Source organism: Dermacentor albipictus, chromosome 2 (assembly GCF_038994185.2).
Source record: "Dermacentor albipictus isolate Rhodes 1998 colony chromosome 2, USDA_Dalb.pri_finalv2, whole genome shotgun sequence".
NCBI classification, from domain to species: Eukaryota; Metazoa; Arthropoda; class Arachnida; order Ixodida; family Ixodidae; genus Dermacentor; species Dermacentor albipictus.
The window spans coordinates 103,615,496-103,631,045 of record NC_091822.1 but is presented as its reverse complement, the minus strand read 5'-3'; the positions used below and the strand labels follow the sequence as shown (position 1 = coordinate 103,631,045).

The 15,550-nt window shown below is 45.7% G+C and overlaps 1 protein-coding gene across 2 annotated transcripts in view; it reads right to left on the bottom strand.

Moving 5' to 3' along the window:
• LOC135921090 (protein rpi-1-like) overlaps window positions 1-10,517 on the bottom strand; it is a 71,934-nt gene extending 61,417 nt beyond the window's left edge. The window contains exon 1 of one of the 2 annotated variants that reach the window (XM_065455420.2): window positions 10,418-10,517. The gene's annotated coding sequence lies outside the window, so the exon portion shown is untranslated. Of the gene's footprint in view, window positions 1-10,108; window positions 10,368-10,417 lie in introns of those variants that run through there. The other variant, XM_070533823.1, reaches the window with a different exon arrangement.
• Window positions 10,518-15,550: the final 5,033 nt, after the last annotated feature.

Genomic DNA, 15,550 nt, shown 5'->3' with positions numbered 1-15,550 from the left:
TGCAAGCTTGCTAGATTGGGAAAAGTTAGCGGCATGGATTAACAATAACCTGCGGTTCTCAGATTATATGTTGCTACTCAGTCACATTAAGATGACTTACAAGAAGTGTCATGAAGGAAAAACATAAAATGCAGGATTTGCTCCGGCAATCTGTAAGGATAGGTAAAAGGATTAATTTCCTAAAGACCAATGTAATCTCTAATACCCTGGAAAGGTAACTAGCATTATCAGGTCACAAACAATGAACAGTGGTATAACAAGGAATGTGACAGAAGACAACATTTTGAGAAAAGGACTTGTATTCATTGGGGACTTGGCGAGCTCAACTTCCCTAGCTGAAACACTGTCTTCCGCTACCTTCTTCATTCTATAGTTGTTCGTCGCTCCGAGCTTTCTTCTTCCTTTGGAATTCTGTCGTTCGAGTGACAAACGGTAGCCTAACATTACATTTGAAAAGAAGAGCGCATGATCGGTGCGTAACTAATAACAAGAGAATTCCAGCTATGGGGTTCAAACTTCTATCATTGCAATAAGCATTTAGAGGAAGTTAATGTTCTCGCAACGACAGATGGAATATAAATATACAGGTGTAACATTGGGACAACTGAATTTGCAGAATGATTGGGAGTACGAACGGACTATTGTTGTGTACTAGTTCAGCAACTCTTGTTCAGCAATGCGTTCTAGTTCAAATAAAGAGAGAGTACTGGATGTAGGCACGTCATTCAACGCTTAGAGCAGGTACCTGGTGGTGACTGTTGCCAGTGAATTCCAGCCACACTGATGTCAGTGCAACAAAAACACAGAGTGATATCATCAGGAAACCTTTATGTAAAGGATCTGGTCAGCTGATAGGAGGTAGCCGACTCCAAAATGGTGACGGGAGACCGCACACATGGAGTCGCCGTCGTCGTGTACCACAAATCAACATTCAGCACATTTTCCTGTCCTTTCTAATCTGTAATTGAAATGAGCCAGGTGAAACGATTTGGAGGTGCCTGAGAAATCACTGCGAAGCCTCTGCGCAGCCGCATTGCTGCGTTTTCCGGCCTGGGCCCCGCCTCGGCCCTAAAGCACCATGCGCTGGACCAGCCAAGCTCGGCCCGGTAATGTTAAACCTGGCCCACCCCCAGCCCGGGCCTTACCCAACCTATCTCAGCCCTGTTCAATTCGACTCATTAGCACTTGAGCCGAAACTACTATACTACACTTTCCAAATGGCTGTGTGGCAATATATGCCGAAGCATAGGAGAACACTCCGGTACACACGGCCAGCCATTTCATCTCGCCTTTTTAACCTCAAATAACAATTACAAGGTACTATGAGAGAAATCGAACTAATAGACGCGAATGTGATATTAAATATACTGGTTTATTGGCTTTCAGAATACAATAATAGACTGCTACTAAAACATCATTTATCTCCATGAACTAGAAATTCGTTACGTGCAAGGGTAACGCACATGTGCAATGAGATTCTCAAAAGGAACATGTTCATTTTATTGCTTCATTCTGCTTGCTTCTAATGGCCTCAATTTTCTGTCAACAATTAAGGCGCCTGCGCTTCGTAATATCAGTGAACTTGCAATCTCTCTGCGTCATTTTTCTTAAGGTAACAAGACGATGAAGAAGACATTGAAAATTAGTGTGAAGACGTCAACGCGCTCGGACTTCACAAGGAGAAGGCCACATACCAGCAAAAAAAAAATGAATCCCATTTTTCATTCTGGCATCCAAGATAGTACATTAGGACGGTAGTCGTTGAAGTAATTAGAGCAATTAGATCATCACTATGGCTTTTTTAAAAGTGCTACAGTGGAACTATCGTTCCTTCTATTCTGCTTCAACAGATTTAAATGGCTTAACTCATCTAAATCCTGACGTCATAATCTTACAAGAAACCTGGCGTCCTCTCGAGAAAAATTTTCACTTTAAAGATTTTCGATCTTTTCGATTAGATCGCCTCTCACTAGGATGTCGTTTAATGATTTTGTTGCCATTTAAATTCTGTCATAAGGCGAAAATAGCTTTCAGGTTAATGTCTCCAGAATGTGAAATTTGGGCAGTGCACCTTAGCATCCCAGGCTACCATTCACTTTCGATTATAAATGCTTATTTCCCTACGGGCGTGCACAGTACATACCAACTGATTAGTGTTCTTGCCAGCTGCAAAAAATGAAGTCATCCTTACTGGTGACTTCAACTCGCATCACGTGTCATGGGGTTACAGAACAGATGCATGTGGGACACGTCTATGGGACTGTACCATAGATAAAAATCTTTCATGCCTTAACATCAGACAACCTACTTTTGTCCGTGGGCGATCTCGCTCAGTGTTAGATTTGACGTTTTCTAGAACAAGTGTTGCGGTGACATCTTGGACTACGATTGATTTCTGTACAAACAGGGATCATCTCCCGGTATTCTCTGAATTTGCTGCCCTTTGACAATCAGTTGAATGACAAAGCATAATATTTGTGAATTGCGAACAATTTAAAGACTGCTTGCGCTCCACCATAGCATCCTTAACTAATAGTAATGACGAAGAAATCGGCTTGAATATTTGTTCAGGGTTACAGATGTCCCGACAAAAGTCTGAATTCGTAATTCAGACAGCTAAGCGTACCTCAGCTAGTCTAGTGGAACAGTGAGTGCACACGAGTTTATTGAACAAGGATAGCTGCTTGGAAAAATCTTCTCCATAATCAGAGCCCATAAAATTGGAAAGATTATCAATTCATTTCGGCAACCTTCAAACGTACTGGTAAACATGTAAAATATAAATACGATAAAAACATTTGCAGTGTCTATGTAAATCTAGAAACAAATGTGCTTCTTTTAATTACCTTCGCCTTAGAAACAGACTCCCAATGAGCGTTAATGTAAACTCAGTCGTCTATACCTCACAGGAAATGCAGGAATCCTTAGTGCTATTGGCTAAAGGATTGGAGGGATTGGAGAGCCGGTTCACAACATGCATTCAAACTTCTGTTTTTGATCCTGCATTTTCCGGCCACAAAAATATATCCTATTCGGAAGTAGCGAAGGTTATGTCACGGTTGCCAACTACAGCGCCTGGCCCGGACGGAATAACAAATGCAATGTTAAAGATTTTCTTTCAAGAAGCTCCAAGTGAACTTCTGAGGTTGCTAAACTACTCTGTTAGTAATGCATGGATTCCCCGAGAATGGAAGATCACCAAAATCATTCTGTTACTTGAAAAGCAAGGGGCAGAGTATACTATCGACAACATCAGACCAATTGCGTTGACATGAAACGCAGTGAAACTTATTAAAAGAGTGCTTCATGGACGTATAATAAAGTTTATTGACGAAAATCCATAGTTGAGTCCTTTTCAAATTGGACTTCAATCTGGCCTTTAATATGGCGCGCGCATGCAGATCTTCAAAGTCACCCTAACATTGCCAGTCAGAAAAAACAATACGTGGCATTAATCACCTTAGATATATGTAAAGCCTTTGACAGTATTGAGCGTACAATTTTAACAAATCGGTTACAGAGCCATTGCTTTACAGGCTATGTTGCAGCATGGGTGCATGAATTTTTAAAAGAGAGCTAATTCTATTGTTTTTGAAGGGGCTGTTCTTCTAGTAAACGTAAGCAAACAAGAGGTGTGCCTCAGAGATCGGTACTTTCACTAGTATTATTTAATATTCTACTGAGGAGAATCCCCGTTCACCCAGGAATCAGTACTTACGTTTATGGTGATGACATTGCTTTTTTTGTGTGGCTAGAGACATATATTCCCTTTACTAAATTTCGCAACTGGAACTGGAAGGCTGGCTGGATAGCTTACACTTAAACCCGAATGCTAATAAGTGTGCTATCCTTGTTTTTCCCGTTAAAGACGCAGTATACATATCGCTTAACTATCATCTTGAAGATACTCCACAAGTAGAGTCACTGAAGTACCTTGGGGTTATTTACAACGGAAATCTTAACTGGCGGCCGCTTATTGAATATATTGCGACAAAAGCTAGGAGCTCGTACAATGCGCATTTTGTGCAAGTTGAGCAATCGAAGAACCAGTATGCGAAGAAATTACCTCTCGATGGTATATAAAACGTACGTTGGTCCGGTATTAGAATTTGGATGAGTTTTATTCTGAGGTGTTCCATCATACCAGCTTCGCCCGCTAGTTTTGTTTGAACGAGAAGCGCTACGTCTGTGCTTAGGTCTTCCAAAATACGTTGCAAATGCCGTATTATACCTCGAAGCAAGAATCCCAGCCATTTTATGCCGATTGCACCATCTGTCCGTTCATACTTTCTTAAGACTATATGAATCACTATTAAACCGTCCTCAAGCAATTTTCATCGCCGATCAAGAAATTATTTTTCCTGTTCATTGGCCCAGGTTTCATACACCATAGATTATATTTGTGCAAACAATACTTGAACCACTAAATGTGCCTTTTCGCAATGTGCTTCCTAATAATACGCATTCATATTACTTGGTGTTCACCTGCCGTGGTTGTTCAGTGGCTATGGTGTTAGGCTGCTGAGCACGAGGTCGCGGGATCGAATCCCGGCCACGGTGGCCGCATTTTGATGGGGGTGAAAGCACCCGTGTACATAGATTTAGGTGCACGTTAAAGAACCGCAGGTGGTCGAAATTCCATAATTATTTTTTACCCGGAGATCAGGTTTGATGACATTTTGCCAAACCACGCGAAACTACTCCCTTAAGCCCGGAATACATGTAGCGTTTTTGAGGTGATTTTCGCCTCACAGCGCCGATTTGACGCCCGGCGTCGAGAAAAACGCCCACCACCGCCGATCAGGACAGGCTAGATTTTGACGCGGCGCGCACGCGTCTGACGCTACCGGAAGTGCCTGTCGGAGTCACTTCCGTCTGTTTTCGGCGGGAGCGGCCAGCCGTCTCACCGTTCCTTGCCGTCCCTTGAACACTTCGCGCGCGTGCGCTGAAACTCTGCGCAATCCGCACACCCGTTTCAGTCGCACAAGGTCACCACACGAAACATTTCCGGCCAACTCTCTCCGCTGAACATCCGCAAAAATTACGATACAATACTAAACATACCTGGTAACGTGTATAGACATATTAGTGCGGTATTTATTGCATAATTTATTAATTATAACACAAGCAAACAACATATAAGCGTTGTTCGTTCATTTAGTGGCAGCTAAAACATTTTGGCCTTGTCCGGCCACACTGCGGCGGCGTTCGCCACTCGTACGCCTCATGTAGCCTGACCGGCGTCCCGCCAGCGCGTTTTTTTTTTTTTCGACACGCGATAATCGCAGGAGAAAAACGCCCCATGTAGCCCCCGCTTTACGGCATTTTAAACGTCTTGTTGCAGGACCACCTAAGCCCTTTAGAAACAAACATTATCATTGCAACAGATGCATCGCACTGCGACGAAAAAACTGGCATTGGAATATTTTCTCCTGCACTCGACTGGTCTTTTCCTGTGAGATTGCCTGAGTTTGTGCCTTTTTTCTCGCCCAGGTTTTAGCAGTAATCCTAGCTTTACGTAAATGGATGGATGGATTGATGTATACAACTTTCTTGTACGTCCGGCAAGGTTTAACGTGACCCGGGCTCAGGCCTTCCACGGGGGAACGTCAAGGTCCTGCCTCAACGCCGCCGCACGGGTTCGCTGGACTGCCCACATCTGTATTCCGAGATCTGAGCTGCGCAGAGCAGTGGTCTGCCTCGATGACAGGGTCTCCGGAGTAACTGCCATCCCTCCTATACCTAAATTGCACTCCCACGGCATGTGTTTGAGTGTTGCTGGTCCTTCCTGGCTCAATTTGCACGTGTCGTCCTGATGTTTATCTGGGAAGATACGTTTAAGAGGGAATGGATTAGGTAAGGTGTTCGTCTGGAGTGGTCTCCAGGCGACGGCCTCCCTCCTGTTCAGTTTAGTACTCGGCGGTGGGTATATCCATCTGGCATTCAAATATGCACTGGTTATGTCGTTTTATCTGGTGAGCCTGTCCCGTTCATGTCGAGAAGCGTTCGTTATCGTGCGAGAGGCGTTGCCCTGTTCGGCGCGGCGGGTCATGTCTCGCGCCGTCCGGTGCGCCGTCTCGTTTAGGTTTGGGAGCGCGTCGCCTTCCGTAGTGACGTGCGCGGGGAACCATATGATCATCGAGCTCGCGGTTTTGGATGTGCCAGCTTTGGGCCAGAACGGACAGGGCTTCCTTGGAAATTCGACCTCTGGCATAATTCTTTACTTCCCTTTGCGAGTCACTTAGTACGACTTCGCATTCCTGTTCTGTGAGGGTCAGCTCAATCGCAACTTCCTCCGCTATTTCCGAGTGTTTGGTGTATATACTGCATGTGGTTCTGATTTTGAGCTCTGCGTCTATGACTACGACGGTGTATTTTTGGCATAAGACCAAATCATTAGAACAGCTGCTATCTTTACTGACTCCCTTTCTGTATGCTCTTGCCTTACCTCTGAAATCATTCACCCATGCTAAAACTCTTCCACTTGCTTGTTCCTGCCAATGTGCAATGTGTTCATTTGATTTGGTTGCCTGGTCATAAAGGTTTTTTTTATGAAACTGGCGATTCACTGGCAAATGCATCACTATCCGGCCCTGTTGTTCCTATTCTACCAGTGACAGCACAGATCACGGCGGCAAGATTTTGGATGCGATCGATAAGAATGGCCTTATCAAACCGAGATCTGACTCCTTCTTCAGATTATAAGCACCTGGCGTTTCCTTCGGGTAGCGAATCCTGTAACACAAAGAAGCTTGAGGTCTCTCTCACAATGTTGCGTTGCCACATTGCCTCCCTGTATTTCTACTTTCACAGGTCAGGTTTGGTTCCCTCACCCCTCTGTTCATATTGTAATGAGGAGGAGACAGTACACCACTTCCTTCTACCTTGTCGCCGCTTTACGGCCGCAAGAAAAAGATTGTTGGAAACACCTTTTCGAAGAATTGGCCTAGACTTGACAAAACCTGCTATTCTTTCATTCGGGGCGTCCACTTTGGGATTCAGCCGCAGAGATGCTTGCTTCGCTGTCCAAAGATTCCTTACAGAATCTAAACGGATGGCCTGAATTTTTTTTTACTTTTAATTTAATTATGACTCATTCCATAAGACCTTCCTGATTTTATTTTAACAGGTAGTTCTACGCTACTCAACGCTAATTCTATAAATATTAGGAAATTTATGTTCCATAATAATTTGGAATAATCCACCCATTTCTTGGCCAATGCCCCATCGTGAGTAGGAGCCACACGTGTGAGAGGCTACAACAAAAAGGCAGCAACAGCTTCTACATGGCCGCCGTTTCGCCGTTCTCGTGTTCTGTGCTCTACCTGCAGTGGTGATTAGTTAAGTCTCGGCTAGACTTTTCTTTCCTTCCTTGTTTATCTTGAATTCATTGCCGTGTAGATAATCCAGCAATTTTTCTCTGATGGCTACAGCAAAGGTCAGCCTCTTGTCTCCTGATGACTTACCTCTAGAATCTTTCTTACGCAGTGGCATCAGCAGCATCCCTGCCGAGCTGGTTCCCTCAAATGGAGGCTTGATTAGGTTGAAAAACCACAGGCTGTTCAGAAAGAACTACAGGCCGTGGCTTCTCATTAGCAGATTATCAAAGATGTCCGTCAGTTTGAACGAGGTGACGTAGTTAGCCCAATATCAGATCAAATGTGTGTAATCATGCTACTGAAGTGTGCCTCCTTCGCGTCCATCCAGAGGAGTGCTTTCATCCTGCCTCACCTAGCAGGAGCTCAAGTCCTCGTCCGTGGTGTCAATTCTCCGCTAAGCGCTGCTGGGACTCTTGCGAAATTATCCGGGGCTGGTGTCATAGCTATATACTATTGTAGTCGCATAGTAAAAGGTTAAAAAGTATTCCCAGTGTCTGTTACAGCCACGCTCACCGGTGCCTTTTGCGCATCGTAATTGAAACTGTGGCCTCTGATTTGTATTGATATACAAAGCGCTGTTTAGTTCTTATATTTACTGCCATTTGGTTTGGGGAACAACTACAGAAGCATACTTAACGAAATTACTGAGAATACAGAAAAAAATACTAAGGCTGATAGACAGAGCTACAGTTCTAGCACCTAGCGAACCACTATTTAAAAGATATAGGATAATCAAAGTGAATGACCGACATCAATACAGACTACTACGAGAGTACTGCCATAGCTGCAAACGCTCAAACATTTTGTTCACGGAGATGGCGAATCTTTGCTTAAAGAAAAAGGCCTATGAAACAAGAAATACAGAAATGTGGAACGTTCCTTACTTTCGTACTGATTATGGCGTTCAGATGCTTCTATGTACTTCTTCGTGAATTCTAAGTCATTACACTAGCAAAGGTATAGATGTGTCTCATTTAAGGGTCGTAGAATTAGCGGCTCTTTTTGTTGTATAAACTATGTACAATTTAGTTAAGTGCAGAAGACTGCAACAGTATTTTTTGTTGTATAAGCTATGTTTTCAATTTTTCTTTGTGGCTTGATCTTTACGTGAAACAATGTGTCACTTTAAAAAAAGTGCTGTGATAGTGTTATGTCCTTCAGCTGCTGCCATTGTTCACAAAGGGGGCGAAGGATCCCTGAAGCCATCATTTGAACGGCTTTACCCTCCGCCTAAATCTAAGTACACGGGTGTTTTCGCATTTGCCCCCATCTAAATGCGGCCGCCGTGGCCCGGATTCAATCCCGCGACCTCGTGCTCAACAGCCCAACACCATAGCCACTGAGCAACCACGGCGGGTGAGGCAAGAAATGGCTGAGCGCGCAGCCAGCCACTTCTCGTTTCTAGGGAGGAACCTAATCCAAGGTAAATGTACCTGGTAGCGAAGCTTCCATAGGAGCCCATACGTTCAAAACATGGCGGTCCATCGGCGGTCCATGGGGCTTAGCGCCATCTGTATGTGGTGGGAACACTTCCGGCGGAAGAAAAAATGATGTGACGCCATGTCCGTTAAAAGCAGAAGTGACGTCATTTTTTTCGAAGGCGCGAAATTTGTTTTGTTGTTCTTCCTTTGGAGCTATATATTCAAATGCCCTGCCATTCGACTGGATGGGCGTTTCGAGCTTTCAGCGTGGAAAGCGATTCAGGAAAAGGCCAGCCGTACGGTTGTCGAAATCGCATCCCTGCACAGAACATACTTTCTTTGGAGGCGGACGAAAGCTTTAGGTGTAGAGTGCTGATCCTATTGTTGGATGCCAAGCCCGTCGGCCAGCGTGGTCGCACGAAAACAACTACACAATTATCTGGCGGTCGTAACTCACTACATTTGACTGAACAGGTTAAGAAGCAATGAAGCTACCCACGTCACCAAATTCAAACAAACTTTGACAAGCAAGAAAGCACAAACTGTGAGGGGGGCGTATTTCAACAGGTGATACGAGTGCGCCTTTCTGCCCATTTCAAGACGTGCGTTGCATTGCGAGTGATAGTGGCGTCAACGCCCCCTGTAGCGATGGGCGCTTAAAAGAAATGCATTTATTAATAATAATAAAATTAAACTTGTATTTTCTTAACTCGTCAAGAATGTATAAAATTGTCTAGGAATTTTATTTTCGTTGAATGAATCTAACTGTGGCTCGTTTGAATTAAAAAACGCGTTTTTCTTTCCCAATGTTTGTTCCCTCCAAACATAGTCACGCTTCAATCGCTGCTCCCATAACCCCCCATGCTGATGTCGGTGACAATCTGTACTGAACCGCTTTTCGCCCGAAGCTTCGCGACCTATTTGGATCGACCTTGCCTAATCTTCGAAAAAAGGGTCAAGAGCACATGTGACTTCCGCGCACGACATGTTTAGCGTATAGTTGAACATATTAATAAAGGGATTCTATACTGCCCAACACTACGCAAGACACGTTTTCTTTGTGTTCAAGAGCGGGAGAAATAACAATTCTGAGTGTATTTCAAAGTTCTTGACGCAAGATGATGCTGTAAAGTGCGCACCATCATGATCCAGGATATGTTGCATTTACTCTTTCGCATGACATGCGGCTGTAAGGAAATATATTTCATGCGCTAAAGCAAAATAAAGGGAAAATACAACACCACTGTTAAATACGTACAGCGCTTCAGCGTGCGTCTGTGCGTATGGGCATGAAGGCTTCTATAATACCTCTCTTGGGCAGCTGGTAGTGTTCAGACCCTGCGATGGTATGGATGACTCACGCGCGTGGCGGGAACACGCAATATGTGCAATGCACCTGTGGCGGCGTACGAAGTTCCAGGTAGCGTTGAAGGCGTAAGCGTACGGCCGTTGCAAGCATGCCGGTGATATCATTGCTCGCAGCGGCTTACCTTGCACGGGAATTCACTCGACTAACGCGTTCCACTGGGGGGTGTTAGAGCAAAGTTAATCGGCACACGTTGCAAACGTGTCATTATTGTACGTTCTCATGCATCAAGAATGGGTATCATCACTTACGCAACTGGGCGCTACGTTTCGGACTATTGTGAAGACGTCTTCAACGAGTTGGAGCCCTAACTATCTATTGTCACGTGGTAGCGACTGTGAAGAAAGCAGCCAAACTGAGAAAGACGAGACTAGCGTTTTATTGGGCGAACTTGTGCCCTCAAAAACAGGCCACACTCAAAGAACGGCGACAGCGGCGAACACAGTGGGCGATCGTCGAAAATCTGATCAGTGGGTCAAGCGCGTCGGCTTTTGTAATCAGTCGTTGAATGTTCCAGAGTAATCGCTGGGACCTGCGTGCCTTCCACAAAGTTCTACATTATACGCGTCGCGCACACATGCGATCAGATTACACAAGGTTCGGTCAGAGACAGCGGATGGAAGCATCGATAACATTCCAGAAACTTCCAATACATGCAGGCGCGTCCTGCGCTGTGTGATGACATTTGTTAGGCGGTGAAACATGTCGCCCAATAAAGACAAACAAGTACACGTGTCACTATGGTTCTCGCCAGTGCAATTTCATTTGCATAAAGAGGGAAGAATCACGCCGATATTATTCTTTTTTCCCTACGGTTGCACTGTAATATTGCTCAGCAAACAAGGAAGCATAAGAAGAAGGCCCTGAACGTACCCCAGAGAAATTATGTAGTCTCTGTTTGACGAAGCACAAAAAACTTTTTCAAACATTCATGGCATTTCTCTGCAACGCTTACTCGGGTCTAACGTGGAAGCCTCCAGTAACGCACCAAGAATCCACTTGGCGCATGGTGCTCCCTCGCAGAGTGTTCAGATAATCTGTATTTTAGGCAGCTCACCATGCTTGAAAACATACTGCAAGATTTGTCCGCAGTCGTCGGCACACTGCTCCAGTGCCACTAAAGCTATCCCGCCATACAGCCATTCCTAGCTGCCAGAGTGCGCATTCTTTGCCTGCAAGTCCCAGGCATACAGCAAACTATAGATTTTTGGAAATAAACAACCCTAAGATAGGAAACACTATCAGCTAGGCCTGGAAAGAGTACCGAGAAAGACCGAAGGTGCACAAAAGAGTTTTCGTTTTTTTGTGCGCGCAAAGCCTCTTGGGGACGCCATTTCTAAATCTATATATAACATGTCCGTGGTTTGTCCTGGTTGACATCACGCGTTTTCTGATGATGATGATGAATGTGGTGTTTTGTGGTGCAAGGGCCAAATGTGGCCAAACAGCGCCAGGCCGGTGGTAATGCGTTTGCAATGGAGGTATGAATAACGAAGGGCAGATTTTACGGTGGCTGTAAAGAGGCCTAAAACAGTCGGTCTAATGAATGAATAGAATTTATTGATAGGAAAGACAGAGAGGTCGACCTGAGCTAGTGCGCTCTAGTCTGCTACTCTGCACTGGGGAAGAGGGATGGGGAGTGAAAGTATTGGGATGGATGATGATGATAAGAGAAGTGGTGAGTGCTTATGTACAGGCTCGTCCACTCTTAGGGTGAACACGGCTCACCGTGGCCGCGCTCCGCGGGGCGCCAGTGCGTCCGGCGCGGCGGCGCATCGAAGCGAAGCGGCGCAGGCGCACACGCACCTAGGGGGGGGGGCGCTTCGCGTCGTCTGCTACAGCGCTGGAGCGCGCCCCTCTGGCTTTGCTGTAAAGTACACTTCGCTAGACCCAGGTGACTGAGCGACCGAGGCGGCGTGGCGGGAAGGCGCACTTCACTTACTGTAGCATTTTCCAGCTGGTTCGGTCTACAGCTTGTGAACAGCCTGCTTAATCAATATACATTAACAGAAACAAGCTTATCAGCACATAAATCACTTAGCATGTTTTTAATAAGTGATGAGGGTAAAAATACAGTCATTTCTTCGCGCTCTTTATTAGGCTGGTGCCATTTTATTTGACTCTCACAGCACTTGGTGTAGTGCATACCGAGAAACCTATTAGGCGCGCTCTTCTTCGTTGGAGTCATCATGTGATGAGCCTAGCGCGCCATTTCGAGCATGTCTTGATGCTAGAACGAATGTGCTTAATTGACCCAAAAAAGCGACCGAAACCCGCAATAAATTCCACAGAAAGTTAGAAAACGATTGTGCAATCATGCATCACCATGTTTGCCATCGATTTTACCATTAAGGAGGGCAATAATATTACTTCGACAGCAACTAAGAAGTGACATCCGCTACTCCGCGAAAGACACCAGAGGTGTTTCCATTAAACGCATTTCTATCGACTTGCATGATGAATTGCATTTTGTTCGGTTGTCGGTTGCCGGGGCACTTCGGCGACAAAAACGCTGTAACAGTGCAGGATATTATTTCCCCGGTGCACTTTCGGAAACTGGCCATGTCGCGGGTACCGGAAAAAGAAAGACGACGCATTGTAGATCTGTGCCTACAAAACTATTCTCAACACGTTATATCGTAGATGACAAAAAGGCCACTGAAAACTGTGAATCGAATTGTCCAGGCTTACAAAAAGGATGGAAGAGTTGCAGATGCTCCCCGTAAAGCCAGGCAAACAGTGACCACTGAAGCTGAATACATGACCATTGTTGCGGCGGCTGCTGCAAACCCGACCTTTATAGCTCGGGAAATTAAGAACAGCCTCTGGCTGGGTGACGTCTCTGACACGACTATCAAGCGTCGCCTCTACGCCCCAGCCTAATAAAGAGCGCGAAAAAATGACTGTATTTTTACCCTCATCCCTTATAAAAACATGCTAAGTGATTTATGTGGTGATAAGCTTGTTTCTGTTAATGTATATTGATTAAGCAGGCTGTTCACAAGCTGTAGACCGAACCAGCTGGAAAATGCTCCAGTAAGTGAAGTGCGCCTTCCCGCCACGCCGCCTCGACTGCTCAGTCACCTGGGTCTAGCGAAGTGTACTTTACAGCAAAGCCAGAGCGGCGCGCTCCAGCGCTGTAGCAGACGACGCGAAGCGCCTCCCCGAGGTCCGTGTGCGCCTGCGCCGCTTCGCTTCCATGCGCCGCCGCGCCGGACGCACTGGCGCCCCGCGGAGCGCGGCCACGGTGAGCCGTGTTCACCCTAAGAGTGGAAGAGCCTGTACATGAAACAGTTGCCTCGCTAGAGCCGCTCGTCGAGCTTGGTGTCCTGCAGGAACTTCAACAATACTTTTGTTGCACGCACTGAAATTGCAGTGTCAGGCCATGGGCCGAGGATAGCTTCCTCCGACAGTAGTTGTCTGCCAATGCTGGCTAGGAAACTGTCTAACGTCCTTCGCTCCAGCATATATGCTGGGCAGTCGCACAGTACGTGCTGCAGTGTTTCGGGCATCTGGCAGTGTACACAATCAGGGTTGTTCGATTGGCCGATGAGGTGTGCGTAGCGACGGGTGAAAGCAACGCCGAGCCGAATCCTGTGTAGCAATGATGTTTTGCTCCGTGTAAACTTCGGGGGCAAAGAGAATTTACCGTCTGGGTCAATCGTATGTAGACGTCTGTGAATGTTATCAGAGTGGGCTCTGTAAGCCTTTGTAAGGTCCTGCATGAGTGCCTTGATCATGGAGTTGGTGTCAGGTCGCGAGTAGGCAATCCGTACTTCATCACAGGAAGAGGAGGCCGATCTTGCCTCACTGTCAGCGAGTTCATTACCAAAGACACCACAATGGCTAGGTATCCATTGAAAGGTGATCACGTGGCCACTTAACTCGGCACTGTGATAAAGTCGGTCTAAAATGCATAAAACCTATACAAGATAAAACTATGCCGATGGTTAATGGGCTGTACAATGGACACGAACTACACATTGTGAAATAATGATGATTTAGTGATATATCTCACAGATATACTTTTTCCAATAAGCACTACTGCCTTAACAGAGCCGTTGGGATGCAAGGGCCTGCAGGCATGTGCTATGCTAGATTACCATCACAGTGGCATCCTCTAGAAAGAGGATGTGCTATGAATATCTGGGGCTAAAAACTTGCAAGTTGACTGCGTTCAAGAAACTGGTGAAATTGGCGTTCAAGAAATTGGTGAAGAACAGTTCTTTGAACGGTTCTTCACCAATTCTTCACCAGTTCTTCAAGAAACATTGCTAGATGGAGAGGGGTGGGCTGGCGATATACAAGGGGAAAATGTCTCTTTCTCTCAGCTTCGGCTTCCCGACACTCCAGGAGGACGTGGAGAACAGTCAGCCTCTCACCACATCTACCACACGTTGGAGGTTAATTTCCGGTGAGTAAAAAATTGTGGGCGTCATAGGTGTGTCCTATCCTGAGTCGACAGAACAGGACATCAGTTCGTCGGGTTTTCGTTTTCGGGGGCCAGAACCCTAACTCTGGCTTAATCAAGTGAAGCTTATTCGTAGCTTCCATGTCCAACAAGCGTTGCCAGTGGCTTCGCAGGTTCTTCCGTAAGAGAGGCCTCAGATCTGTGATTTCATTCCATTTATTGTACCTTAATGTCCCGAAGGGACAGAATGAGAGAGGCCTACTTAAACACAAAATGAATAAAATATTATAAGAGAAGGCAATAGCAAGCAAAAATAGGCTACACTGAATGAGAAACGTCACAACAAAAATCATCAGCATAGGTAAAACTACAGATTCCAAGTATGGGATGTAAGCACGCATTAAAAGCGAGAGTGGAGGGGTCACTGCTAGTTCTCGAGGTATCGAATGACTGGTTAACAGTTTTTTATTATTGCGAAAAAGACTACACGCACACCCGAGGATGATTCTCGGTGTCGGCGCTGCTGCCGCCACCACCTTGCTGCCCCACTATCACCGAAGCATGCGCGGCGCGTCTGTGGCACGTTACAAGATATGAAGTGCCTAAAACCAAGCTAGATGTACGCGTGAACTTTCTAGTTTGTCATCCTAAACATACTGCGGATTCATAACGAAAGAGCTCTTCCGCAACCACATTCCGCGAAGCTTCGCCACTACCTTCAGAGTACATTGCACACAGTCATTAGAATACGTACGAGGCTGCTCATGATACACGCATACCTTGCCGTCATCGAATGTGCTACGTGGGATACTGGGAAAATCAGGAGGAGAATCTACGTACCGCAACGCACACATCGGCGCCAATCAGCGTAAGCACGGCTGGGGGCTCGCTATACTAACAAATATGGCGTTTGTGAATATAGGTACGGGCGTGAAATACGTTCAAGATAAAGGAGTAGTGTAGAACGTACGTA